This window comes from Micromys minutus (genome assembly GCF_963924665.1).
Source record: "Micromys minutus genome assembly, chromosome: 15".
Lineage (NCBI taxonomy): Eukaryota > Metazoa > Chordata > Mammalia > Rodentia > Muridae > Micromys > Micromys minutus.
This window is the reverse complement of record NC_137984.1, coordinates 20,900-47,227: the sequence shown is the minus strand read 5'-3', so window position 1 is coordinate 47,227 and position 26,328 is coordinate 20,900. Positions and strand designations below refer to the sequence as shown.

At 36.6% G+C, this 26,328-nt stretch overlaps 1 protein-coding gene and 1 pseudogene across 2 annotated transcripts in view; one reads left to right on the top strand and one right to left on the bottom strand.

The window, feature by feature from the left end:
* THEMIS (thymocyte selection associated) overlaps positions 1 to 26,328 on the top strand; it is a gene marked incomplete at both ends in the record, with an annotated part of 51,927 nt that overhangs the window by 13,479 nt on the left and 12,120 nt on the right. The window lies entirely within an intron of this gene.
* On the bottom strand, positions 1,381 to 2,338 carry LOC308430105 (aldo-keto reductase family 1 member B1-like; annotated as a pseudogene). Its single transcript has one exon. The product of its transcript is annotated as an aldo-keto reductase family 1 member B1-like (transcript).

Below are 26,328 nucleotides of genomic sequence, written 5' to 3'. Positions count from 1 at the left end.
GTTTGTGTGTGTGTGTGTGTGTGTGTGTGTTTGTCCTGAAGATTACAAGGAACAGTTTTATTTGTAATAATATAATTTGGACTAATTAATTTGAGTGTCTTTCAGATATTCACTAAAATAAAGTCAAACTTTGTTTTATGAGTTTTTCTTGATCTGTGTTTCTATGACTCTATTTATACTCCCACAACTTCCATCTTCCTGTGTATATTTGTATCTGATAGATTTTGGGGTTATGTTCACTTTCTGTCTTCTTCATACTCTCTGCAGTCAGAGTTATCTTCAAATGTGACTAGTTATCTTCTTTTGTAAGATAGCATTCTCAAGCCTTTATTTCTATAAACCCAATTTCCGTGAATCTAAGTAAGTTGCACAGATTGTTTCTTTATGGAGTTTGATGTCTAGGCTTTCTCAGGCATGGTTTCTAATGGATTCAATGGATTTCCATCTCCCTCCTCTCTCCTACTCCCCTTCCTTCCCCTCTGCCCTTCCTTAACCACTCCCTATCCTAGAAATCTTCCTCCCCTTTACCCTCCATCTCCCCTCATTTCCCTCCCCTATCCCTATGAATGTACCTTGTCCTCTTTCATTTTTGTCTGATTGATACTTTTTTAAAAAATCCAAATATATTTTACATATTTTTGTTTATTTCTTGTGTGTGAACATGTGTGGGGTCAAATACATGCCACAGTGATCATATGATTTAGAGGGTAACTTTTGGGAATTGGTTCTCTTCCTTTACTGTGTGGATCCAGGAATCTATCTTATGTTACCAGGATCAGCAAATGGTACCTTTATCCCTCATCTGCCCCTGAAATATGAATGTTTCAAAGATCTGAATGTAGACACACTAAAAACCCTGCCCTTCCTCTCCTTGATGCTTCCTATTGCTAGCTGTTCACCATTTTTTTTTCCTTACTAAAGTTCACTTTCTTTGTCATGGGTAGCTACTAAATTATTTGTTTTGCAGACAACTATTACTCCTTTTTTCTTCAAACTGAAATCTATAAGTCTTATTTTTTTCTACAAAAGCAGTTTTTATTTGATGCAAGAAGAAGTCTGACCCATAGGATTGCAGTTCTAAGCACTCAAATGTAAGTGTTAGTGGCACAACCTGGGCTATAAATCTTGTTTCTCTTTGGTTGGAAAGGGTGCGTGTGTTAAAGTCCTTCAGGTGGGAAGAAAGACCAAGAAAGGCTGGAACAAACACCTCCACTACTGGTACTGCCCTCCAGATTCTACATCAAACTAACAAACTCTCACTGTCTCGTCTGCAAGGTGCCACCCAGTGCAGAGAGACACAGGCCACAGGACACTTTCAAGGGCAGATGAGGCAGAAAAAACAGATGTAAGTCTCTTGGGGCAGAGCAGGAATCTACAGCTTCAGACTTTGGCTTGAAAGAGGTAATTTTTGTGTTTAGTACAACTCATCAAGGCACATACCCTCCAGTTCCTGTTGTAGCTGAGTATAGTGGTCATGTCCTTGCTGCTCACCTCAAAGTCAAAGACCTTAAAGTTCTCAGCAATGCATGCTGGTGTCACAGGCTTAGGGATCACTACCAAGTTCCTCTGAATGGGGAACCAGATCAGTACCTGGGCTGTAGTTTTATTGTACTTGACTGCAACTGCCTTGATCCTGGGATCCTCCAGGAGAGAAGGGCCTTCAGGCTTGGCCCAAGACCTGTCAGGAGAACCAAGGGGACTGTATGTAGTCACCACTATGCCTTTGCAATGGTTTTACTCAATCAGTTTCTCCTGAGTTAGGTATGGGTGGCACTCAATCTGGTTAACAGCAGGCTTACATTTTAAGCTAGGTTTGTTCAAGATCATCTCAATCTGAAGAGGGTTGAAGTTGGAGACACTAATGGCTTTTAGCAAACCTTCATCCACTAGTTGTTCCATAGCCGTCCAAGTGTCCACAAAATCGATGTCACTAGGAATCACATTTCCTGATGCATTCAGTGGGAGATAGTCTGGCCCAGGTTAAAGCCTGTTGGCCAGTGAATAAGGTAGAGATCTAGGTAGTCCAGCTGCAGGTCACTCAGTATCTTCTGGCAGGCTCCTTTCACTATGCTCTTAATGTGGAATGTGCACCACAGTTTACTGACTACGAAGAGATCGAAGAGATCGTGGTGCTTCACCACCTGCTCCTTGAGCTTCTCCTGGAGGGCCACGCCCCCTCCTTCTCTTTCTGGTACACCTGGGCATAGTTAATGTACCGATAACAAATGTCAATAGCAACCTTCATAGCCTCAGTCACCTAGCCAGGAGGAAACTTCAAGGTGCCCAGGCCCAGAATGGGCATTCTGGTGCCATTGTTGAGTTCCAGATGGCTAGCCATGATTGCTAGACTTTACAGAGGCAGACCGGCAAATGTGAAATCTGTAAGTCTTAAGCTTTTGTTGAGTGATTTCTGTCTTTATTTAGGTTATGTTATTGAATCCATTAAATGTATTAGAAACTGCCCAAAGAAGCCTAGACATTGAACTTTATTGTTAGTTACTTTAGCATGGAATCTTACACATGGGCAAAATTGTCCATGAGGAGAATGTGGCCTTCTATACCCTCTACAGTTTTGTTGAGGCATCCCAGTGTCCTTAGGAAATCTCATAGACCCAGCTTATTTTAAACTTCTCATGCGTGCTATTACAGATAGCTGAGAATGGCAAGTACTATGTACTGTGTGTTTGACAAATGCTTTCAAGAGAAAAGTTTTTTAAAATTTATTTACTTATTATCATTTTTTTCCATGGAATGAACAAAAACTTAGTAAAATAAAGATGACTCTTCTATGTGGTCTTGCAGGATGGTACTAGACATATTAAATAATTGCAGTTTTCTGGAATTGAGATTAAGAGCCTTCAGCTATCTTTTTCCAAACTATGATTTTTTTTAGGCTGCTGGTTTTCTTTTTTCTTTTTTAACTTTATTTTAAAAAACGAAGATAAATGTACAAATTTTCAGCATTTTTGCGTAAAAGTATACAAATACATTTTTATAAGGTTGTAATTAAGTATTTGTGGATACATATACATACACATATGTATATATGTAACAATAATATAGGAAAAGAGGTTATTAATTTGAGGATATAGGAGAGAAACTGGGAAGGACTGTAGGAAGAAAAGGGGGATGTGATACAGTTCTTATTTAATTAAAATATATTTTTTTTCTATTTTCTTGATTTTCACACACACTGTGGGTTGTTTCTGTGGTGTTCAGAGCTTTCTGGGGTTAGTATTCCATTATCAGTGACTGCATATTATGTCTGTTCTTTAGTGACTGGGTTATCTCACTTAGGATGATGTTCTCTAGATGCATCCATTTTCTTGAGAATTTTGTTAGGCCATTATTTCTGGTAGATGAGTAGTACTCCATTGTGTAAATGTACCACAATTTTATATCCATTCATCTACTGAAGGACATCTGGGTTCTTTCCAGCCTCTGGCTATTATAAATAGAGCTGCAATGAACATTGTGGTCATGTATCTTTGTTGTATGTTGGAGCATCTCTGGGATAAATGCCCAGAAGTAGAATAACTGGGTCTTCAGGTAGTACTATGTCCATTTTTCTGAGGAACCGCCAGACTGATTTCCAGAGTGGTTGTATCAGTTTACAACCCCACCAGCAGTGGAGAAGTGTTCCTCTTTCTCGACATACTCACCAGCATCTATTGTCATCTGAGTTTTGGATGACAATCAATATTCCTCAATTGAGAAATTTTTCTTTAAGTCTATATCTTATTTTTTAATAGGGTTGTTTGATTCTCTGGTATCTCGCTTTTTGAGTACTTTGTATACCTTGGATATTAGGACTCTATCTGATGTGGGGTTAGTAACTATCTTTTCCCACTCTGTAGGCTGCCATTTTGTTTTCATGATAGTGTCTTTAGCCTTACAGAAAATTTGCAATCTCATTAAGTCCCATTTGTCAATCATTGACCTTAGAGCTTGAGCTATTGGTGTTTTGTTTGGAAAATTTTCTCCTGTGCCTATGAGTTCTAAGGTTTTCCCTACTTTCTCATCTAATAGTTTCAGTGTACCTGGTTTAATGTGGAGAACTTTGATCCACTTGCACTTGAGCTTTGTACAAGGAGATAAGAAAGGGTCTATTTTCATTCTTCTGCAGGCTGAGTGCCAGTTGGACCAACACCATTTGTTGAATAGGTTTTCCTTTTTCCATTGAATGTTTACAACCCCTTTGTCAAAAATCAGGTGACCATATCCCTGAGGGCTCATTTCTTTATCTTCTATTCTATTCCATTGATCATGTGCCTATTTCTGTACCAGTATCATGCAGTTTTCAGCACAATTGCCTTGTAATATAGTTTGAGGTCAGGGATAGTGATTCCCGCAGATGTTTTTTTGTTGTTGAGGATGGATTTTGCTATTCTAGGTCTTTTGTTATTCCAAATGAAATTCCACATTGCTCTCTCCAACTCAGTGAAGAACTTGGTTGGAATTTTGATGGGGATTGCATTGAATCTGTAGATTGCTTTCGGTAAGATGGCCATTTTAAAAATGTTGATCCTTCCAATCCATGAGCATGGGAGATCTTTCCATTTTCTGAGATCTTCCTTGATTTCATTCTTTAGAGGTTGGAAGTTCTTATACAGGTTCTTCACTTGCTTAGTTAGAGTCACACCAAGGTATTTCATAGATTTTCTGACTATTGTGAAGGGTATCTTTTCCCTAATTTCTTTCTCCACATTTGTCCTTTGAACATAGGAAGGCTACTGATTTTTTTGAGTTAATTTTTTATCCAACCACTTTGCTGAACTTGTTTATCAGCTGTAGAAGTTCTCTGGTGGAATTTGTGTGGTCACTTAAGTATACTATCAGATCATCTGCAAAGAGTGATGTTTTTACCTCTTTCTTTCTGATTTGTATCCCCTTGAACTCCTTTTGCTGTCAAATTGTTCCAGCAAGGATTTCCAGTACTATGTTGAATAGATAGGGGGAGAGTGGGCAGCCTTGTCGAGTCCCTGATTTTAGTGGGATTGCTTCAAATTTCCCATCATTAAGTTTGATTTTGGTTGTTGGTTTGCTGTATATTGCTTTTATTATGTTTAGGTATGGGCCTTGTATTCCTGCTCTTTCCAAGACTTTTAACATGAAGGGGTGTTGAATTTTGTCAAATGCATTCTCAGCATCTAGTGAGATGACCATGTGGCTTTTTTCTTTGAGTTTGTTTATATGGTGGATTACATTGATGGATTTCCAAATATTAAACCATCCCTGCATGCCAGGGATGAAACCTACTTGATCATGGTGAATGATTGTTTTGATGTGTTCTTGGATTTGGTTTTCAAGGATTTTGTTGAGTATTCTTGCATCAAGGTTCATAAGTGAAATTGGACTGAAGTTCTCTTTCCTTGTAGGGTCTTTGTGTGGTTTAGGAATGAGGGTTATTGTAGCCTCACAAAATGAGTTTGTTAGTTTTCCAATCGATTCTATTTTGTGGAATAGTTTGGAGAGTATTGGTATTATGTCGTCAAAAAATGTCTGATAAAATTCTGCACTAAACCCATCTGGACCTGAGCTTCTTTTTGTTGGGAGGCTTTTGATGATTGCCTCTATTTCTTTAGGTGTTTTGGGATTATTTATGTGGTTTACCTGATCCTGTTTTAACTTTAGTACCTTGTATCTGTCTAGGAATTTATCCATTTCCTCCAGATTTTCCAGCTTAGTTGAGTATAGGCTTTTTTAGTATGATCTGAAGATTTCTTGAATTTCCTCAGTTTCAGTTGTTATTTCTCCACTTTCCTTTCTGATTTTGTAAATTTATATGCTCTCTCTTTGCCCTCTAGTTAGTCTGGCCAAGGGTTTTTCAATCTTGTTGATTTTCTCGAAGAACCAGCTCTTGGTTTTTTTGATTCTTTGAATGGTTCTTTTTGTTTCTATTTGGTCTCTTTCTGCCCTCAGTTTAATTATTTCTTGCCATCTACTCCTCTTGGGTGTATCTGCTTCCTTTTGTTCTAGAGCTTTCAGCTGTGCTGTCAAGTTGCTGATGTGTGCTCTCTCCTCTTTTTTTTTGGAAGCACTCAGAGCTATGAGTTTTCCTCTCAGTACTGCTTTCTTTGCATCCCATAGGTTTGGGTATATTTTGTTTTTGTTTTTATTGAATTCTAGAAAATCCTTGATTTCTTTCTTTATTTCTTCTTTGACCCTGCTATCATTTAACAGACCGTTGTTTAGTTTCCATGTGTATGTGGGCTTTTTTTGTCTTCTTGTTTTTAAAGACCAACCTTAGACCATGGTGATCTGAGAGGATTCATGGCAGTATTTCAATCTTCTTATATCTATTGAGGCTCAATATGTGACCAATTGTGTGGTCAATTTTTTGAGAAGGTTCCATGAGGTGCTGAGAAGAAGGTGTTTTCTTTTTTTCTTTCTTTTTTTTTTTTTTTTTTTTTTTAGGATGATATTTTCTGTAGATATCTATTAATTCCAGTTGGTTTATAACCTCTGCTAGTTATACAGTATCCTTGTTCAGTTTTTGTTTCCTTGATCTGTCCATTGGTGGGAGTGGGCTATTGAGGTCTCCCACTATTATTGTGTGGGGCGCAATGTATTTTTTGATGTTTAGTAGGGTTTCTTTTATGAATATGGGTGCTTTTGTATTTGGAGCATATATGTTAAGGATTGAGAGTTCCTCCTGACAAATTTCCCCTGTAATGTGTAAGAAGTGTCCTTCCTTATATTTTTAATAATTTTTGGTTGAAAATCTACTTTACTCTTTATTAGAATGGCTACTCCAGCTTGCTTCTTGGGGCCATTTGCTTGGAAGTTTTTTCCCACCCTTTTACTCTGATATAGTGTGTTTCTTTGTCTCTGAGATGAGTTTCTTGTATGCAACAAATTGCTGGGTTTTGTTTATGTATCCTGTCTGATAGCCTATGTCTTTTTATTAGGGAATTGAGTCCATTTATGTTAACAGATATCAAGGTATAGTGGTTGCTGTTTCCTGCTATTTTTGCTTTTGGAGCTTGAATTGTGCCTGTGTCTTTCTTCTTTTGGTTTTCTTGCTTAGTATTTTTCTTGTTTTTATTAGGATGTAGTTCCGCTCGTTATAATCAGTTTTTTACCTGTAATTCGTTGTAGTGTTGAGTTTGTTGTCAGATATTGTGTAAATTTATGTCTTGGCATATGTTCATCTCTCCATCTATGGTGATTGAGAGTTTTGCTGGGTATAGCAGCTTGGGCTGGCACCTGTGCTCTCTTAGGGTCTGCATGATGTCTGTCCAGGCTCTTCTGGCTTTCATAGTCTCTGTTGAGAAATTGGGTGTGATTTTGATTGGTCTGCCTTTATATGCTATATGGTCTTTTTTCCTTACTGCTTTTAATATTTTTTCTTTACTTTGGACACTTGGTGTGTTGCCGATTATGTTTTGGGAGAAGTTTCTTTTCTGATCCAATCTATTTGGAGTTCGGTAGGCTTGTTTCATGTTCATGGTCATCTTAGACTTAAGGATAGGGAAGTTTTCTTCTATGATTTTGTTGAAGATTTTTATTGTGCCTCTTAGTTTATATTCTTCGGCCTCTTCTATTCCTATTATCTTTAGGTTTGGTCTTCTCATTGTGTCCTGGATCTCCTGGACATTTTGGGTTAGGAGCTTTTTGGTTTTAGCATCTTCTCTGACTGTATTGTCTATATTTTCAATGTTGTCTTTGGCACCCGAGATTCTCCCTTCCATCTCTTGTAGTCTATTGGAAATGCTTGCACCTGTGACTCCTGATTTCTTTTTTAGGTGTTTTACCTCTAGGGTTAGCTCTTTTAGTGCTTTCTTTATTGTGTCAATATTAGTTTTAAATTCCTACTTCCAACCCTTCATCTCTTTGGTTCTGTTTTCCTCTAGTTCTTTGAGTTCTTTGAGTGTTTTTCTTGTTTCCTCTTTAAAAGCATCTAATTCTTTATGCTTTTTCTCCTGTTCTTGTTTAAGGATCTCTGTCATTGTTTTGAGGTATTATTTTTGGTCTGAGTCTTCTTTTTCTGGTGTGTTTGGCATTCCGCTGTTTGCTGTGATGGGAGAGCTGGGTACTCATGTTGCCAGGTTGTCTTGCTTTCCCTGGGGTATGTTATTTCCCTTTTTTCTCACCATGTTGTTGTCAGTTTTGTGTCCCTGGATCACTGCTGAATCACCACTGGATCACTGCTGTTTCACTGCCATTCCAGACTTGTGTCTTTGGATCACCGCTAGGTCACAGCTTGCTCACTGCTGTTCCTGGTTAGTCATGAAAAATACCCTGGAAGAAAAATGTTTCCCGACATCTTTTTGATGACCAATGATTTTTTTTTTTTACCAAACAGCAATTGTATAATATATCTCCAATACTCTGTTTTCCCTTGAAATCTTATAAATCTTTTATCTTTTACATTGTTTCTCTAAACCACATGATTCAAGAGAGCTGTGGATCTGTCCATAAAATGGCTGCTAAAATTACAAGATGAGATTGAAGAAATTTTTCTTCTTGAATTTTATATCCCAGTCTATGAATTGTATTACTGTGCAGGAATCCTATTTCAGGAGATAGGGAGTCTGTAGAAAATGTGAAAGCAAAGCTCATGGGTGGTTTATCCTCTGATACTCCACATTCCAAGCTCTCCTCTCCTATTACACTGCATGAAGCTAATACAATGCAACATCAGGCACCATTTTGAATACATTTGTGTACATATACATTGGACATTTGTTAATGAGAGGCAGAGTAGCATGCCCAAAGTCACGTTGTTATTAAATGGTTTTTATTTAAATCTTCACTAGCTCTGTCCAATAGAAGAATTACATAATCATTTAAATATTTCTAATAGTTGCATTAAAGTATTATGTAGTGCTACAAAAAATCACCCACAATTTCAAAAGCTTCAGACAAAAAAATCATCTCACATGCTTTCTTAAACATATGAAAAAGTTTTTGTTTTGTTTTGTTTTAATTAGCTAACTATTGACTAAAACTGGCCTAATAAAAGTGCTCCTAAGTAAAATTGGTTTTGGGAAAATGATAAAAAATATTCAAATAAATATGTGATTTTTGCTTGGGTTTTCAAATGCCTAATTCATTAACATTTGTCTAAGTGAACTTTCCCATTGTTTTATTGGGAGAGTAATATATGCAATTCACAGAATAACTATAATCTTACATTCATTGGGGCTATGTTGTGGGGTATTCACCAGAGAAGACTGCTCCAACATGGGTTTAAGCCAATAGAAAGGCTTTATTAGCCAGATGGTAACTACATATCATACTAGAGATTCTAGTGTAGCTTGGGCCTTTCTTGGGATGAGCTTTTAGGCCCAAAAGACATGCTCTTGGTTGATATACTTTAGGTAGCGAGAACAATTAGCCAGGAGGAGAACTAAAGAAACCAAAACACAAGTTAGTATGTTCTGAAAATTTCCCAGAATTATGTAGACTTTGATGGAGTGTGTGACCTGAGAGTTGGAAGCTGAAACCAACCGTACCCTTCCTAAGTTGCTCTTGGTTATGGTGCTTGTTACAGTAGCAGGTAGCCTATGTCAAGCAGAGATCCCTTATGGTTCATCCTCCCACTGAAGCATGTCTTTCTCTTCCACAGCTAATAATCATGGGCACTTCTTTGTTTAAAGTATGATTTCCTAAAACAATCTGATAAAACATTATACACATATTTAACACTTACTTTTCGAATAAGTAGTATTTTGATCTTCTGTTACTGATAAAAGCTTGTTAAAAGAAGCAAGAAATAAGAAAGGCTTTGCTCTGTCTGCCTGGCTGTAAGGATGAAAGGGAGTCTAAGTAGGCTCTGTACAGAACTCTGTCTCACAGAACTTGTTTCCAAAGAAGCAGTGACTAGTTTCTCACATTTTCTGGGTCAGTTTCTCATAAGCCATGTCATTCCCACTGTGCTCACTTAAGCAAATTAAACTCAGCTGTGACTGTTAGACAAAATATTTTCCTGGCCAAAAAAGGATCCTTGAACAACCATGGAAGACAATACAAATTAACATGCAAAGAAAAGCAGCCTTTTAATTTTGTGCATTTAAAACATAGATTATTTTTCTAAGTCTCTAGTAATCCATATATCACCTGAAACACAAATAGATTTTAAGACAAAATAACATTTTACTTTCCCCTATGTGGTCATTATTTTTTCAACATTAAACCAGTGTTTTATCAAAAAACAATAATTTGAAAATGAGGAACTCTACAGCTACTGATATTCTATGTCATGCCTTTTTTTGCTCCATGTTTATCTTTTCCTGTACATGTAATTCTCCCAATAATGTTGTATTTCCAGCACTATCATGGAAAGACCATCACGAGAGCATCAAGGTTGTCCTTGAAAACTGTGGATACTGGTCTTCAGGCCTTTCACTCTTTGACTGATTAATAGTATAATATATTATAGTATATATAGTATACACCATACTATACTATATTATAGTATTTTTTCTTACAAGTTTATTTTAAAAAGAGAGATACATGTACAGATTTTTAAAAGCATTTTGGCATAATGCTATATGAATATATTTTAGTCAGTACTTAATTCTTTTAGAGGTTTGATAGCATGCATTGAAATCCTACTAGTTACCAAAAGCATAAAGTACATGTAGAACAGAACGTAACAAGGATTCAGTCAAAGTTTTCTTGGTGTGTATAGATTAGACATAAGGATCTTTGAATACCAGGAATTGCCACAAGGCTATAATCCTAGCTCTTGCATTATTAATGATTTAAGGTCTAGGTGTACCATAATCTGTGAGGGTGCTATACACTCATTTTTTTTAAACTAAGAAGGACTGAGGCTTTAAATTTTGGCATTTGTTTTTCTTGAGCTTCATATGGTCGGTGAGTTGTTTCTGGGATATTCAGAGCTTTCTGGAGCTAGTAGGCAATTATTAGTGACTGCATATTATATCTGTTCTTTTGTGACTGGGTTGCCTCACTCAGGATGATATTCTCTAGATGCACCCATTTTCCTAGGAATTACATAAAGTCATTGTTTCTAATAGCTGAGAAGTACTCCATAAATATACCACAATTTTTGTATCCATTAATCTACTGAAGGACATCTGGGTTCTTTCCAGCTTCTGGCTATTATAAATAGGGCTGTTATGAACACTGTGGTGCATGTGTCCTTATTGTATGTTGGAGCATCTCTGGGGTATATGCCCAGAAGTGGAGTAACTGGGTCTTCAGGTAGGCCTATGTCCAATTTTCTGAAGAACTGCCAGAATAATTTTCAGAGTTGTTGTACTAGCTTACAACCCCACCAACAGTGGAGGAGTGTTATTCTTTCTCCACATCCTTGCCAGCATCTGCTGTCATCTGAGGTTTTGATCATGGCCATTCTGACTGGTGTGAGGTGGAATCTCAGGGTTGTTTTAATTTGCATTTTCCTGATGATTAGGAATGTCGATCACTTCCATAGATGCTTCTCAGCTATTTGATATTCCTCAATTGAGAATTTTTTGTTTAGCTCTGTACCCCATTTTCAATAGGATTGTTTGATTCTCTGGCATCTAACTTCTTGAGTTCTTTGTATATATTGGATATTAGACCTCTGTCAGATGTGGGGTTGGTAAAGATCTTTTTCTTCTCTGTTGGCTGCCATTTTGTTTTCTTGACAGTGTCTTTAGACTCACAGAAACTTTTCTATTTCTTTAAGTCCCATTTCTCCATCCTAAATCTCAGAGCACAAGCCATTGGTATCTGTTCAGGAAAATTTCCCCTGTGCCTACGTGCTCAAAGGTTTTCCCTACTTTCTCTTCTAATACTTTCAGTGTACCTAGATTAATGTGGAGATCTTTGATCCACTTGCACTTGAGCTTTTTACAAGGAGATAAGAAAGGATCTATTTTCATTCTTCTGCATGATGAGTGCCAGTTGAGCCTACACCATTTGTTAAAGAGGCTGTCCTTTTTCCATTGAATGTTATCAGTTTTTTTTTTTTTTTTTTTTTTTTTTTTTGTCAAAAATCAAGTGACCATATGTGTGAGGGTTCATTTCTGGATCTTCTATTCCAATCCATTGATCACCACCCTATCTCTATACCAGTGCCATGCAGTTTTTAACACAATTGCCTTGTAATATAGCATGAGGTCAGTGATGGTGATTCCCACAGATGTTTTCTTGTTGTTGAGGATAGATTTAAATTTTTTAGGTTTTTTTTTTTTTTTTGGTATTCCAGATGAATTTGCAAATTGATCTTTCTAACTCTATGAATAATTGAGTTGGAATTTAGATGGGGATTGCATTGAATCTGTATATTTCCTTCTTCAGATATGAAGTTCTTTTCATACAGGTCTTTGACTTGCTTAGAGTCATATCATATTGTTTGTGACTACTGTGAAGGGTATATTTTTTCTAATATCTTTTTCAGCATGATTGTCCATTGAGTAGAGGAAGGCTACTGATTTGAGTTAATTTTATATCCTGCCACTTTGCTGAAGTTGTTTATCAGCTATAACATTTGCTGGTTGAATTTTTGGGGTCACTTGAGTATACTATCATGTCATCTGCAAACAGTGATATTTATAATTCTTCCTTTCTGATTTGTATCACTTTGATTATTTTTGCTGTCTAATTGCTTTATCAAGGACTTCCAGTACTATGTTGAATAGGTAGGGGGAGAGTGGTCAGCCTTTTCTAGTCCCTGATTTTAGTGAGATTGCTTCAAATTTCCCACCGTTAAGTTTGATGTTGGCTGTTGGTTTGCTGTATACTGCTTTTATTATGTTTAGGTATGGACCTTGGATTCCTGTTCTTTCTAGGCCTTTTACCATGTACGGGTGTTTAATTTTGTCAAATGCTTTCTCAGCATCTAGTGAGATGACCATGTGATTTTGTTCTTTGAGTTTGTTTATATGGTGGATTACATTGATTGATTTCCTTATATTAAACCATCCCTGCATCCTAGTTATGAAGCCTACTTGGTCATGGTGAATGATCGTTTGATGTGTTCTTGGATTCTGTTTGCAAGGATTTTGTTGATTATTTTTGCATCAATAATCATAAGTGAGATTGGTCTGACATTCTCTTTCCTTGTAGGGTCTTTGTGTGGTTTAGAAATGAGGGTTATTGTATCCTCAAAAAGGAGTTAGTTAATACTCCATCTGATTCTATCTTCTGGAATAGTTTGGGGAGTATTGGTATTAGTTCATTAATAAATGTCTGATAGAATTCTGCACTGAACCCATCTGGACCTGAGCTTTTTTTGGTTGGGAGGCTTTTGATGACTTCTTCTATTTCTTTAGATGTTATGGGATTATTTAGATGTATTTTCTGGTCCTGGTTTATCTTTGGTATCTGGTATCTGTCTAGGAATTCATCCATTTCCTCCAGATTTCCCAGTTTTGTTGAATATAGGCTTTTGAAGTAGTATCTGATGATTTCTTGAATTTCCTCAGTTTCAGTTGTTATGTCTCCACTTTCATTTCTGATTATTTTAATTTGTATACTCTCTCTTTGCCCTCTACTTAGTCTGGCTAAAGGTTTATCAATCTTGTTAATTTTCTCAAAGAACCAACTCTTGGTTTTGTTGATTCTTTGAATGGTTCCTTTGGTTTCTATTTGGTTAATTTCTGCTCTGAGTTGATTATTTCTTGTGGTCCACTCCTCTTGGGTGTATCTGCTTCCTTTTGTTATACAACTTTTAGTTGTGCTCTCAAGGTGCTGATCCATTTTCTCTCCAGTTTTTTTTTTTTTTTTTTTTTTTTTTTTTTTTTTTTTTTTTTTTTTGGAAGCACTCAGAGCTGAGTTTTCTTCTCAGTACTGCTTTCATTGCTTTTCATTTGGCTATGTTGTGTTTTCATTTTCATTGGATTCTAGCAAGTCCTTAATTTCTTTCTTTATTTCTTCTTTGACCCTGCTATCATTTAACAGAGTGATGTTTAATTTCCATGTGTATGTGGGCTTTTTGTTGTCTTTGTTGTTGTTAAAGACAAGCCTTAGACCATGGTGATCTGAGAGGATGCATGGGAGTATTTCAATCTTCTTATATTGATTGAGGCTTGTTCTGTGTCCAATTATGTGGTCAATTTTTGAGAAGGTGCCATAGGGTGCTGAGAAGAAAGTGTATTCTTTTACTTTAGGATGATATGTTCTGTAGATATCTATTAATTCCAGTTGGTTCATAGTCTTTGCTAGTTTTACAGTGTCCTTGTTCAGTTTCTGTTTCCATGATCTGCCCTTTGGTGAGCGTGGAGTATTAAAGTCTCCCACTATTATTGTGTGGGGTGAAATATAGTTTTTGAGCTTTATTAGGGATTCTTTTTATGAATGTGGATGCTTTTGTATTTGGACCATATATGTTAAGAATTGAGAGTTCCTTTTGACATATTTCCCCTGTAATGTGTAAAAAGTGTCCTTCCTTATCTTTTTTGATAACTTTTGGTTGGAAATTTACTTTATTTGATATTACAATAGCCACTCCAGCTTGCTTCTTGGGGCTGTTTGCTTGGAAGTTTTTTTCCCCAATCTTTTACTCTGTGATAGTGTTTGTCTTTGTCTCTGAGATGAGTTTCCTGTATGCAGCAAAATGCTGGATTTTGTTTATGTATTCAGTCTGATAGCCTATGTCTCTTTATTGGGGAGTTGAGTCCTTTTATGTTAATAGATATCAAGGACTAGTGGTTTCTGTTTCATGCTATTATTGCTTTTATAAGTTGAGTTGTGTCTGTGTGACTTTCTTCTTTTGGTTTTCTTGCTTGGGAGTTTTTTTTTTTTTTTTTTTTTTTTTTTTAACTAGGATGTATTTGCCCTCATTGTATTGGGTTTTCCACCTATAATTCGTTGTAGTGCTGGGTTTGTTTTCAGATATTGTGTCATTTTAGATTTGTCTTGAAATATCTTCATCTCTCCATCTATGGTGATTGATAGTTTTGCTGGGTATAGCAGCTTGCGCTGGCACTTGTGCTCTCTTAGGGTCTGCATGATGTCTGTCCAGGCTCTTCTAGCTTTCATAGTCTCTGTTGAGAAACCGGGTGTGATTCTGAATGGTCTGCCTTTATATGTTACATGACCTTTTTCCCTTACTTCTTTTAGTATTCTTTCTTTGCTTTGGGTACTTGGTGTTTTCACTATTATGTGTCGGTAGGAATTCCTTTTCTGGTCCAATCTATTTGGAGTTCTGAAGCTTCTTTTATGCTTGTGGTCATCTCATTCTTAAGGTTAGGGAAGTTTTCTTCTACAATTTTGTTGAATATATTTACTGTGCCTCTTAGTTGACATTCTTCTCCCTCTTCTATTTTTATTATCCTTAGGTTTGGTCTTCTCATCATTTCCTGGATCTCTTGGACATCTTGGGTTAGGAGCTTTTTGTTTTTTGCATCTTCTCTGACTGTTTTGTCTATGTTTTCAATGTTGTCTTTGGCCCCTGAGATTCTCCCTTCTATCTCTTGTAGTCTATTGGAAATGCTTACATTTGTGACTCCTGATTTCTTTTTAGGTGTCCTACCTCTAGGGTTATCTATTTTAGTGTTTTCTTTATTGTGTCAATTTCCATTTTAAATTCCTTCTTCCATTCCTTCATCTGTTTGGTTTTGTTTTCCTCTAGTTCTTTTAGTTCTTTGAGTGTTTTTCTTGTTTCCTCTTTAAATGATTTTGATTCATTTTGCTTTTCTTCCCATTCTTGTTTAAGGATCTCTATCATCGTCTTGAGGTATGATTTTAGGTCTGTGTTTTCTTTTTCTAGTGTGTTTGTCATTCCACTGCTTGCTGTGATGGGAGATCTGGGTACTGGTGTTGCCAGGTTTTTTTGGTTTCCTTGGGATATGCTCTTTCACTTTCCTCTTACCATCTTGTTGTCAGTGATATGTTCTTGCCTTTCCCTTGTATCTGCTCTGTGTACCTCGAACTCTGCTGGTCCAGGTGGCAGATTGTCTGAGCCCTGTCTGCGCCCCAAAGCTGCCGGGTGGGAACAGAGGTCCCAATGCTGGGTTTCTGGTCCCTGGATCAAGCATGGCAGGGGTGTGCTTTCTGTGCTCACTCAGCAGAGATCTCTCTGCCCTCTGGCTACTCGGATCCCCTTCTCACCAGGCCTTTATCTCTGGGAACTGCTGGCCCAGGTGGCAGATGGGCTGAGCCTTTTTCTGCACCCCAAAATCGCCGGGTGGGAACAGTTCCCAATGCTGTGTTTATGGTCCCTGGATCAGGCATGGCAGGGGTGTGCTTTCTGTGCTCACTCAGCAGAGATCTCTCTGCCCTCTGGCTACTCGGATCTCCTTCTCAGCAGGCTTTTATCTCTGGGAACTGCTAACCCAGGTGGCAGATGGGCCAAGCCCTGTTCTGCTCCCCCAAACAGCCGAGTGGGAACAGAGGTCCCAATGCTGGGTTCCTGATCCCTGGATCAGGCAGGGCAGGGGTGTGCTTTCTGTGCGTACTTGGCAGACATCTCTCTGCCCCATTGCTACTCGGATCTCCTTCTCACCAGGCCTTTACCTTTGGAACTGCTTGTCCAGGTGCATATAGCTAATATACATGCATAGTGAATAGTAAAGACATTTGTTGCCTTTCTACAAGATTTTTTAAAAAAAAGGTCTGAGTAAAATTGTGGCTAAGTTCTTTCTTTTAAAACCCAATTTATTTTTTATTTTATTTTACTCTTACAATAAAGTTTTTATATTTCCCTGTCCGTCCACTTTCCTACTGTTCCACATGCCATATCCCCACCATGTTCCCCTGTGGCTAAGTTTTTGAACTCACCAGTTTCATCAGTTAGGGAACATTTCATAAAAATTCACTGTCTACCTTGACACATGTCACAGCATATATGCCGCAGTTGCCTGCTCTTACCATGACTACCTATTAAAATTACATAGACACCTTTTATTAATTCAGCTCAGCCCCCAAAAACCTTTATAATACTTAGTTTCAACTGTCTTCCTTATTTTTGGCTTTTTGAAGTAACTGGTCTTTTATTCTTAGTTTGATGATGTAGCTTTGATATTTTTATTATCTTTGTTTGTAAGTAATTTTTTTTTCAAGATAAATTTTCTTGATGTAGACCTGGCTGTCCTGGAAGGGAACACACCTGCCTCTGCCTCTGTAGTGCTGAGATTAATGGCATGCACCACCACTGCCAGGCTGAAAGCCAAACTTTTATTGGATGTTATGAATCATAGGCAGGAAGCATAGAAAAAGCCTAGGTTGTCTACCTTCCTTGTTTAAAGTCTTTTCCTTTTGATTTATTTATTTATAAATTTATTTATTATTTCTATCATTTCTAAATTAGTTTCTGGGAAACACCAAAAATGTACCTTCAGTGTATGGCAAATGAACACACACACACGCACACACACATACACATATTTGTAATGTATGAAACTAGTTGCCATAGTACTATAAAAAAACTGTACATAAACACAAATGTTTACATTAAGACCCTGACAGTTGACTGTAGAATGTCACTTTTCCTCAATTATATTCCAATGTAGAAATAGTAGCAATACAAGTAGAAACTTGCATCTATATGATGTCAGTATTTAAAATATATATGCTGCAATGGTCATTTGTATACAGTAAACTCACTTCATCTAAAGTGAACAAAAATCACTACACAGGGTGAAGGCTGGGAGGCAAGAAAACAGGGCAAGCATCTTCCAATGAGCAAGGCAGATACCCACAGGCCCCGAAGACCTTTAGCAACTAGCACTCCTGGGGAAAAAGTAGAGAACAGGCAGGGATAGGTTGAAGGTTTAGCCAGAGGCAAGATGATGAGGAGCTAGTTAATTGGGAAGCCATGTGTCCACAGGAAGACTAGCTATGATCTAGGTGCAATTGTTTCTTAGGTGGCTGGAAGAGAATTTTCAGTGGCCAGCAAATGGGTTTCCAGATAAGTCCCATGGGCAGCACAGGTTGCAGAAGCTTAAAAATATCATGTTCTGGTGGGAATTTCAAATCCATGTTGTATGAACTTGAAGGGCTATCCTTGGAGCAGGTTTCCTTTTTTAGGATGGTGAGTTTAGGTGGGATGAAGGCATCAAGTTTTCTTTATGTTGAAAATAAAATAAATGATTTAAATCATAATCTGCAAAGTCTATTTCAAATTTATGTTTACCTCAGAAAATTATCTCTCTCTACATTTGAATTTGATATAAACTGATTTTAATTGTTTTTGCATAACTATGGGTAACAGATTTAAAAAACAAAAAAGAAAAGCCTCTGACTACTTGGCAAGAATCAGCAAATATATCAAACAAAACAGCACATTCCCCAGAAACATCATAGCATATGTTGACAGTTACAAAAAAATGGCTGCTGTTTTCACCCTTCACACCAGAATAATTTTTTCAATATTTACTTTTCATGTGTAGAGAGGGAAACATATGGGGCTTTACATAATCATAAGCACAAACAGGTGGCCTCTTAGGTACATTTAATTTGTAGGCAACATCAATACTAAACAACGCAACCAGCCTCACATGGCTCCCAAAAATCTTGCCATGAACACTCCATTAGCAAATTAAGATCATTAAAACAGAGGGAGGATTGCTCTTACCCCCACCCCCTAAAGATTTCCACTACCTTTCAGTATCCTGAATAAAATGTGTTTTCAAAAACACCTTAGCATTTTGTGGCATCTTTTGTTCAGGGCAACTTGGATGGCTGTGTATAATGTATACCTTTTGAATAGCTGCAAGTAGTGCATATGCATTTAAATGTGCTTAAATCTTTACATTCCATACCACTCCTATTTTTTAACAGAAAATTGTGGTAAGTACATTTTCAGCTTTTTATCAAAGCACAGATTCAGATTTCTGAAAGCAACTTGGAAATACTTCTACAAAGGTGGGCCACCTAATCATGTCACCCGAGGCTTACTTCCATTTTCAAACACTGTGATAAAATCTGTGGAAAGTATCATTGGTGGGAAAATTTGCTCAGTCTATGCTAGGGGCTGAGTGGCAGCTTCTGTTTTCATCTACTGGAGCCAGCCTGGAATATTTAATGTCCTTTAGTTGGCCCTGAACTTGTGATATTATAAAATCTGACCTTACAATCAGCTTTCAATGAGTTTGAACCCCAGAGTGGAAAAACAAAACAAAACAAAACAAAACAATAATATGAGAAATAGTAACCACTGTTTCTTTATATATTGTGTAAACATGTTACCTGGTTTAGTTTAAATACCATAATAACCTTATAAAGTAGGTGATATTATCTCCCCTACTTTTTAGAAGAGGTTGATGTATCCTCCAAGGGTTTATGTTCTCACCCATAGTGAAGAAAGGGCTGAGCTAGAGCTGAACCCCAGTTTTCAGAACTAGAAATCCCTACTTGAAACCATCTAGCTCTTGTCATCCATCATCATTCTATGGACTCTCCAACAAAACTTTGTGTGGTATTCTGAAGCATGGATGTTCTGTGCAAATTCTGTCCATCTCTGAAGTGTCTGTGTATCTTTCCATGACACAAGGGACAGGCCCATGTGGGTTGAGAAGACTCCAGGAATTGTGTTCTCACTAAGAGTTTTTAAATTCAGGTTTGTTACTTATCTTACCACTAGGGAAGAGAATGTTGACATAGACAAGTCTCTATGGCACATTTATTACAAAAGATTCTTAGTTATAGGTGTCAAGTTATATTATCTGAACTGATATTATGAATGGAATTGTTGGCTAGATATCTCATACCTATTGTGCATTGTTCTTCCAAAGAGTTTAAATGCCCCTGAGAATGAGGTTTTATTGAAGGTATTCATTTACCTCATGCAACAGTTGAACCAAAGTAATGAAAATGAATTGGAAGGTTTTCTTATCTATTCTTTACTTCTGGGTAAAAAAAAAATATTAAAAACTTTATATAGTCATTGCAGATCATCTTTCGTTATGTAATGGTGCATGGACATAGGATTTCTGGCTTAATTTTACTGACCTACTCAACTGAACTTCCATGTAGCATTTCCAGGGCACAAATTTGGACTTACTCTTTTTTCCTTATTGGGTTCTTTTTGAGACTTTCTGAAGCTGGTCTTAGTCAAGAGGATTGGAAACAATCATGGAGAATGTTTTATAAAAATTGTAAGACTCCATCATAGGTTCATGGTGTTCTATTATTGTCCTTTCTTTGACAAGAAAATCTGGGGAAGATTCATGTCTTACTATCACTGTATGCTCCCACATTTACTCAAGGATTTTAAACTTTCTATTTTATAAGACATTTCATGTAAACAGTTATAACCTGAGCTTGACCACAGATCCATATGCAAGTAGTTCTATGACACCATGTTTGAAGAGTCTGTATAAGAACTTTCATAGGGATACACAGATCTACTTGTATTGGAGATGCAACAAGTTGATAGAAAAGCAATGATAACCATGTGTAGTAAGCAATTGGATTGACTAATCCTGAAGGATGTTTAGAAATTTGATTGCAAATCAAACCATCTTTACATATTATCCAAGGGAGCCTATGCTTTATTGATGGTAAAAAAAATGATACACAAAAATCTAAAATTGGACAGTTTATCTCCAAGCCAGCTCCTTCACATGAATCATTCCTTTAAAAAATTAACATACAACTCTAATATATATGTATGTATATACACCACACACACACACACACACACACACACACACACACACACACACACAAACGTGGTAAAAGGCCATCACCAATAGCATCTCTTTCTCAGAGGCATTAAACTCTTTGAAAGGACATACTACAACAGATTTCAGACACTCAGCCAACTATTCAATTCAATTCATAATATCAACTCAGATAATATAACTTTCATATTATATATACATATATGGAAATACATTCTAAAAGAATTCTTTTAAAATTTTTATCTGCTTTTATATATTACATTTACCTGTATCTCAGAGGTAAATGTTTCTTCATAGTATATAAAATTCATATTTGTTATTTTGGAGTATTAAGAAAATTTCACCCTCTTACTTCATTATTATCCCTAATTATGTAGCTGAGGGAAAACTTAGGTGTGAAATGTCAACTCTGCTTCCCTGTTTGGCCTTGTTCCCATGTGTTTGTGTTGGTATTATTTTTAGTATATGGTTCTTAAAACTATTGATCTATTTAATGAGGATTACAGTATTTGGAACCTATAATCATATATTTTTTTAAAATCTGCTTAAATACGGCTGGTGACCTACAGCACACTGAATGTACATGAGCCTGATTCATCAGTACTGGGGTTTCACTTTGCTTTACACATTACTACAGTTGAGGCAGAATACCACCTGGTACCAGGTATTAGTGCCTGAGAATCCTTTAAAAATAATTTTCTTCTCCTAATTTGAAAATTAGGTTTCACAGTTCTACATCTTTCTATACCTCAAAGAGAAGTTGGATACCAAAGTTCAGCAGCTTATAATTCATAATAATAATGAAAAGTTGAGGTGCATATCTGTGACTAAGCTATTGTACTTTTGAAAGCCAAAAGCCTACTGTGTTTCTATGAGTTGATGATAAGAGAAAATTTATTCAAAAGTTCAAAACTTTATATGTGAAATATTCATGTTTTATTACTGTGAACTATTTTACTTTGCTATTTTGAAAATGAAATTGTATAATGCATGCAAATTGCTGATCATGATGAGGTGCTAGTTGGTTAAAACCTCTAAGAATGCTGATATAAGTAGATGACAAAGAAAAGTAGCAAAATTTTATTAAAAATTATTTATTTTACAGTTGGAAGAAATATGTTTGTTTGGAGCTAGGAAAGAAACTTGATGGTTAGACTAAAATTAAAAGAATCAATAATCTGAATGTTTTCATGTGGTATATTCAATGTCATGCTCTGATATACTTTGAGGAAGTAAAACTGTTAAGTTTAATTTATATTGTTGACAATTGATTACAGAGAACAGAAAAGGGTAGCAAACTATCTGATGAGAATAAACTCTGGACAGAGAACAGTGTTCTCTATGTGGGTTGGGGGAGGCTGGTCTGTGCAAAGGGAAGGCCACTTGGTAGAGCTGCACAATGCTTGTAACTCAGAATAAGCACTGCTCTTAAGAACAATCTCTCTATAAGTCACATGTGTAACAGATTTGCTTAGTGGCTAGATGCAGAGTGCAATGTCACAATTCTGATTAGAGATTTTGGAGCCATGATTAGGATGTAAAAAATTGTGCTCCTTTTTATGTTTCCCACTTACAATGTTTGCTTTACAGCACCCACATGATAATTGTGAAGAAAAATGATACATATGGAAAAAATGCGCAGATTTGTATTTCTCTTTTTTTAAAGTTTTACTTGCTAGTGTTTTGAAAATCACTAAAAGCTGGTTAAGGACTGACAGTAGCTCAGTGTATACAGGTGAGTGCTGCAAATAGCCTGGCTTTGATCTATCTATAGCACACACATCACAGAAAAAAAAAAACTAACTCTATCAAGTGCCCTCAGTTACAAGTCATGGCCTTGGTCCATTCACTCACATATGTACACAAAAATGTAATAAAAGATTATAAGTTATAATTCTATCAAATGTAAACTAAACAAATTGAAAGAATAAATTCACCATCAACTAACTTCAACATTTTATTTTATTTTTTTATATTATTTTTCTCAAATTGCATGTCTGCTTCTTAAAAATTTTTTATAAAAGTTGAACAACTTTATTTAAAAAAAGATAAGTGTACAAATTTTAAGCATTTTTGCATAGAAGTATATGAATACATTTTTGTCAGTACTTGATTTTTTTAAAGGTTTGATAGTATGCATTAAAATCTTACTAGTTACAATGAGCATAAAATGTAAAGCAAGATGTAACCTGGATAGCCAAAGTTTTCTTGGTGTGTAAAGATTAGGAAGAATGGTTTTTCATTTTCTTCATTTTTTGGCCTTTGTTTTCAATGAACTTTATATAGTCTGTGAGTTGTTTCTGGGGTGTTGAGAGATTTCTGGAGTTAGTATCCAAATATCAGTGACTGCACATTATAAAGTCATTTCTAATAGATGAGCAGTACTCCATAGTGTAAATATACCACAAATTTTGTATCCACTGATCTACTGAAGGACATCAGGGTTCTTTCCAGCTTCTGGCTATTATAAATAGGGATGCTAGTGAGCCAGCGGTGAGTGAGGGTGCGGTCCCCTGCTTCAACTCCCTGCCCCAGCTTGCTCCAGGAAACCAGTAACCCTTCATCAGGCTATTCCCAGCCAGACAACATGGTGTGAGGAACTAGCACTCAGACCACCTGCCACCAGGAAAAACAGTGAGTCAGCAGTGAGCCAGCGATGATTCAGGGACACATCAAAAGAAAAAGAAATCATGAGTCAAAGATGCAAGCATTTCCAATAGACTACAAGAGATGGAAGAGAGAATCTCGGGGGTAGAAGTCAACATTGAAAACATAGACAAAACAGTCACAGAAGATGCAAAAACCAAAAAGCTCCTAATCCAAAATGTCCAGGAGATCCAGGCCACAGTGAGAAGACCAAACCTGAGGATAATAGGAATAGAAGAGGGCGAAGAATATCAACTAAGAGGCACAGTAAGTATCTTCAACAAAATCATAGAAGAAAACTTCGCTACACTTAAGAATGAGATGACCATGAGCATAAAACAAGCATACCGAACTCCAAATAGGATCAGAAAAGAAACTCCTCCTGACACATAATCGGCAACACACCAAGTGCCCAAAGTAAAGAAAATATATTAAAAGCAGTAAGGGAAAAAGGCCATATAGCATATAAAGGCAGACCAATAAGAATCACACCTGATTTCTCAACATAGTCTATGAAAGCTAGAAGAGCCTGGAAAGACATCATGCAGACCCTAAGAGAGCACAGGTGCCAGCCAAAGCTGCTATACCCAGCAAAACTCTCAATCACCATAGATGGAGAGACTAAGATATTCCAAGACAAAACTAAATTTACACAATATCTGACAACAAGCCCAACACTACAACGAATTATAGGTGAAAACCCGATTAAAATGAGGGGAACTATATCCTAATAAAAACAAAAAAACTCCTAAGCAAGATAACCAAAAGAAGAAAGACATACAGGCACAATTCTACCTCCAAAATCAAAAAAAGCAGGAAACTGCAACCACTATTCCTTGATATCTGTTAACATAAAAGGATGCAATTCCCCAATAAAAAGACATAGGCTATCAGACTGGATACGTAAACAAAACCCAGCAATTTGTTACATACAAGAAACTCATCTCAGAGACAAAGAAAGACACTATATCAGAGTAAAAGGGTGGGAAAAAAACTTCCAAGCAAATGTCGCCAATAAGCAAGGTGGAGTGGCCATTTGAATATCCAGTAAAGTAGACTTTCAACCAAAAGTTATCAAAAGAGATAGGAAGGACACTTCTTACTCATTACAGAGGAAATTTGTCAGGAGGAACTCTCAATCCTTAACATATATGCTCCAAATACAAAAGCACCGATAAACATAAAAGAAACCCTATTAAAAATCAAAACATTCATTGCGCCACACACAATAATAGTGAGAAACCTCAATACCCCACTCTCACCAATGGACAGATCAGGGAAACAAATACTGAACAAGGATACTGTAAAAGTAGCAGAGTTTATAAAACAATTGGAATTAATAGATATCTACAGAACAAATCCTAAAAAAAAAAAAAAAAAAAAAGAATACACCTTCTTCTCAGCACCTCATGGAACCTTCTCAAAAATTGACCACATAATTGGTCACAAAACAAGCCTCAATTGATAAAAGAAGATTGAAATACTCCCATGCATCCTCTCAGATCACCATGGTCTAAGGTTGGTCTTTAAACAACAACAAAGACAACAAAAAGACCACATACACATGGAAACTAAACAATACTCTATTAAATGATAGCAGGGTCAAAGAATAAATAAAAAAGAAATCAAGGATTTTCTAGAATTAATAAAAATGAAAACAAAACATACCCAAACCTATGGGATGCAATGAAACCAGTACTGAGAGGAAAATTTAAAGCTCTGAGTGCTTCCAAAAGGAAACAGGAGAGAGCACACATCAGCAACTTGACAGCACAGGTGAAAGCTCTAGAACAAAAGGAAGCAATTACACCCAAGAGGAGTAGATGGCAAGAAATAATCAAACTTAGGGCTGAAATAGACCAAATAGAAACAAAAAGAACCATTCAAAAAATCAACAAAACCAAGAGCTGGTTCTTTGAAAAAATCAACAAGATTGATAAACCCTTAGCCAGACTAATGAGAGGGCAAAGAGAGAGTATCCAAATTTACAAAATCAGAAAGGAAAGTATGGAAATAACAACAGAAACTGAGGAAATTCAAGATATCATCAGATCATACTACCAAAACCTATATTCAATAAAGCTGGAAAATCTAGAGGAAATATATGAATTCCTAGACAGATACAAGGTATTAAAGTTAAATCAGGACAAGGTAAACCATTTAAATAATCCCATAACACATAAAGAAATAGAGGCAGTCATGAAAAGACTCCAAACCAAAATAAAGCCTATGTCCAGATCAGTTTAGTGCAGAATTTTATCAGATATTTATTGACAACGTAATACCAATACTCTCCAAACTATTCCACAAAATAGAATCAGATGGAAAACTACCTAGCTTATTTTTTGATGCTATAATAACCCCCATTGCTAAACTGCGCAGAGACCCTACAAGGAAAGGGAATCTCAGACCAATCACACTTAAGAACATTGATGCAAAAATACTCAACAAAATCCTTGCAAACCGAATCCAAGAACACATCAAAACGATGCTTCACCATGATCAAGTAGGCTTCATCCCTGGCATGCAGAGATGGTTTAACATACAGAATTCCATCAATGTAATCCATTATATAAAAAAACTGAAAGAAAAATACCACATGGTCATCTCAGTAGATCCTGAGAAAGCATTTGACAAAATTCAACACCCCTTCAGGTTAATAGTCTTGGAAAGAACACAAATCCAAGACCCATACCTAAACATAATAAAAGCAATATACAGCCAACCAACAGCCAACATCAAATTTAATGGGGGGAAATTTGAAGCAATCTCATGATCAGGGACTTGACAAGGCTGCCCACTCTCCCCCTACCTATTCAACATAGTACTGGAAGTCCTGGCTGGAGCAATTTGACAGCAAAAGAAATCAAAGGGATACAAATTGGAAAGGAAGAAAAAGAACATCACTATTTGCAGGTGACATGATAGTGTACTTTAGCTACCCCCCCATATCCCACCAGAGAACTCCTACAGGTGATAAACAAGTTCAGCAAAGTGGCTGGATATACAATTAACTCAGACAAGTTCATAGCCTTCCTATATTCAAAGGACAAACATGTGGAGAAAGAAATTAGGGAAAAGATACCCTTTGCAGTAGTCACAAAAACTATGAAGTATGTTGGTGTGACTCTAACTAAGCAAGTGAAGGACCTGT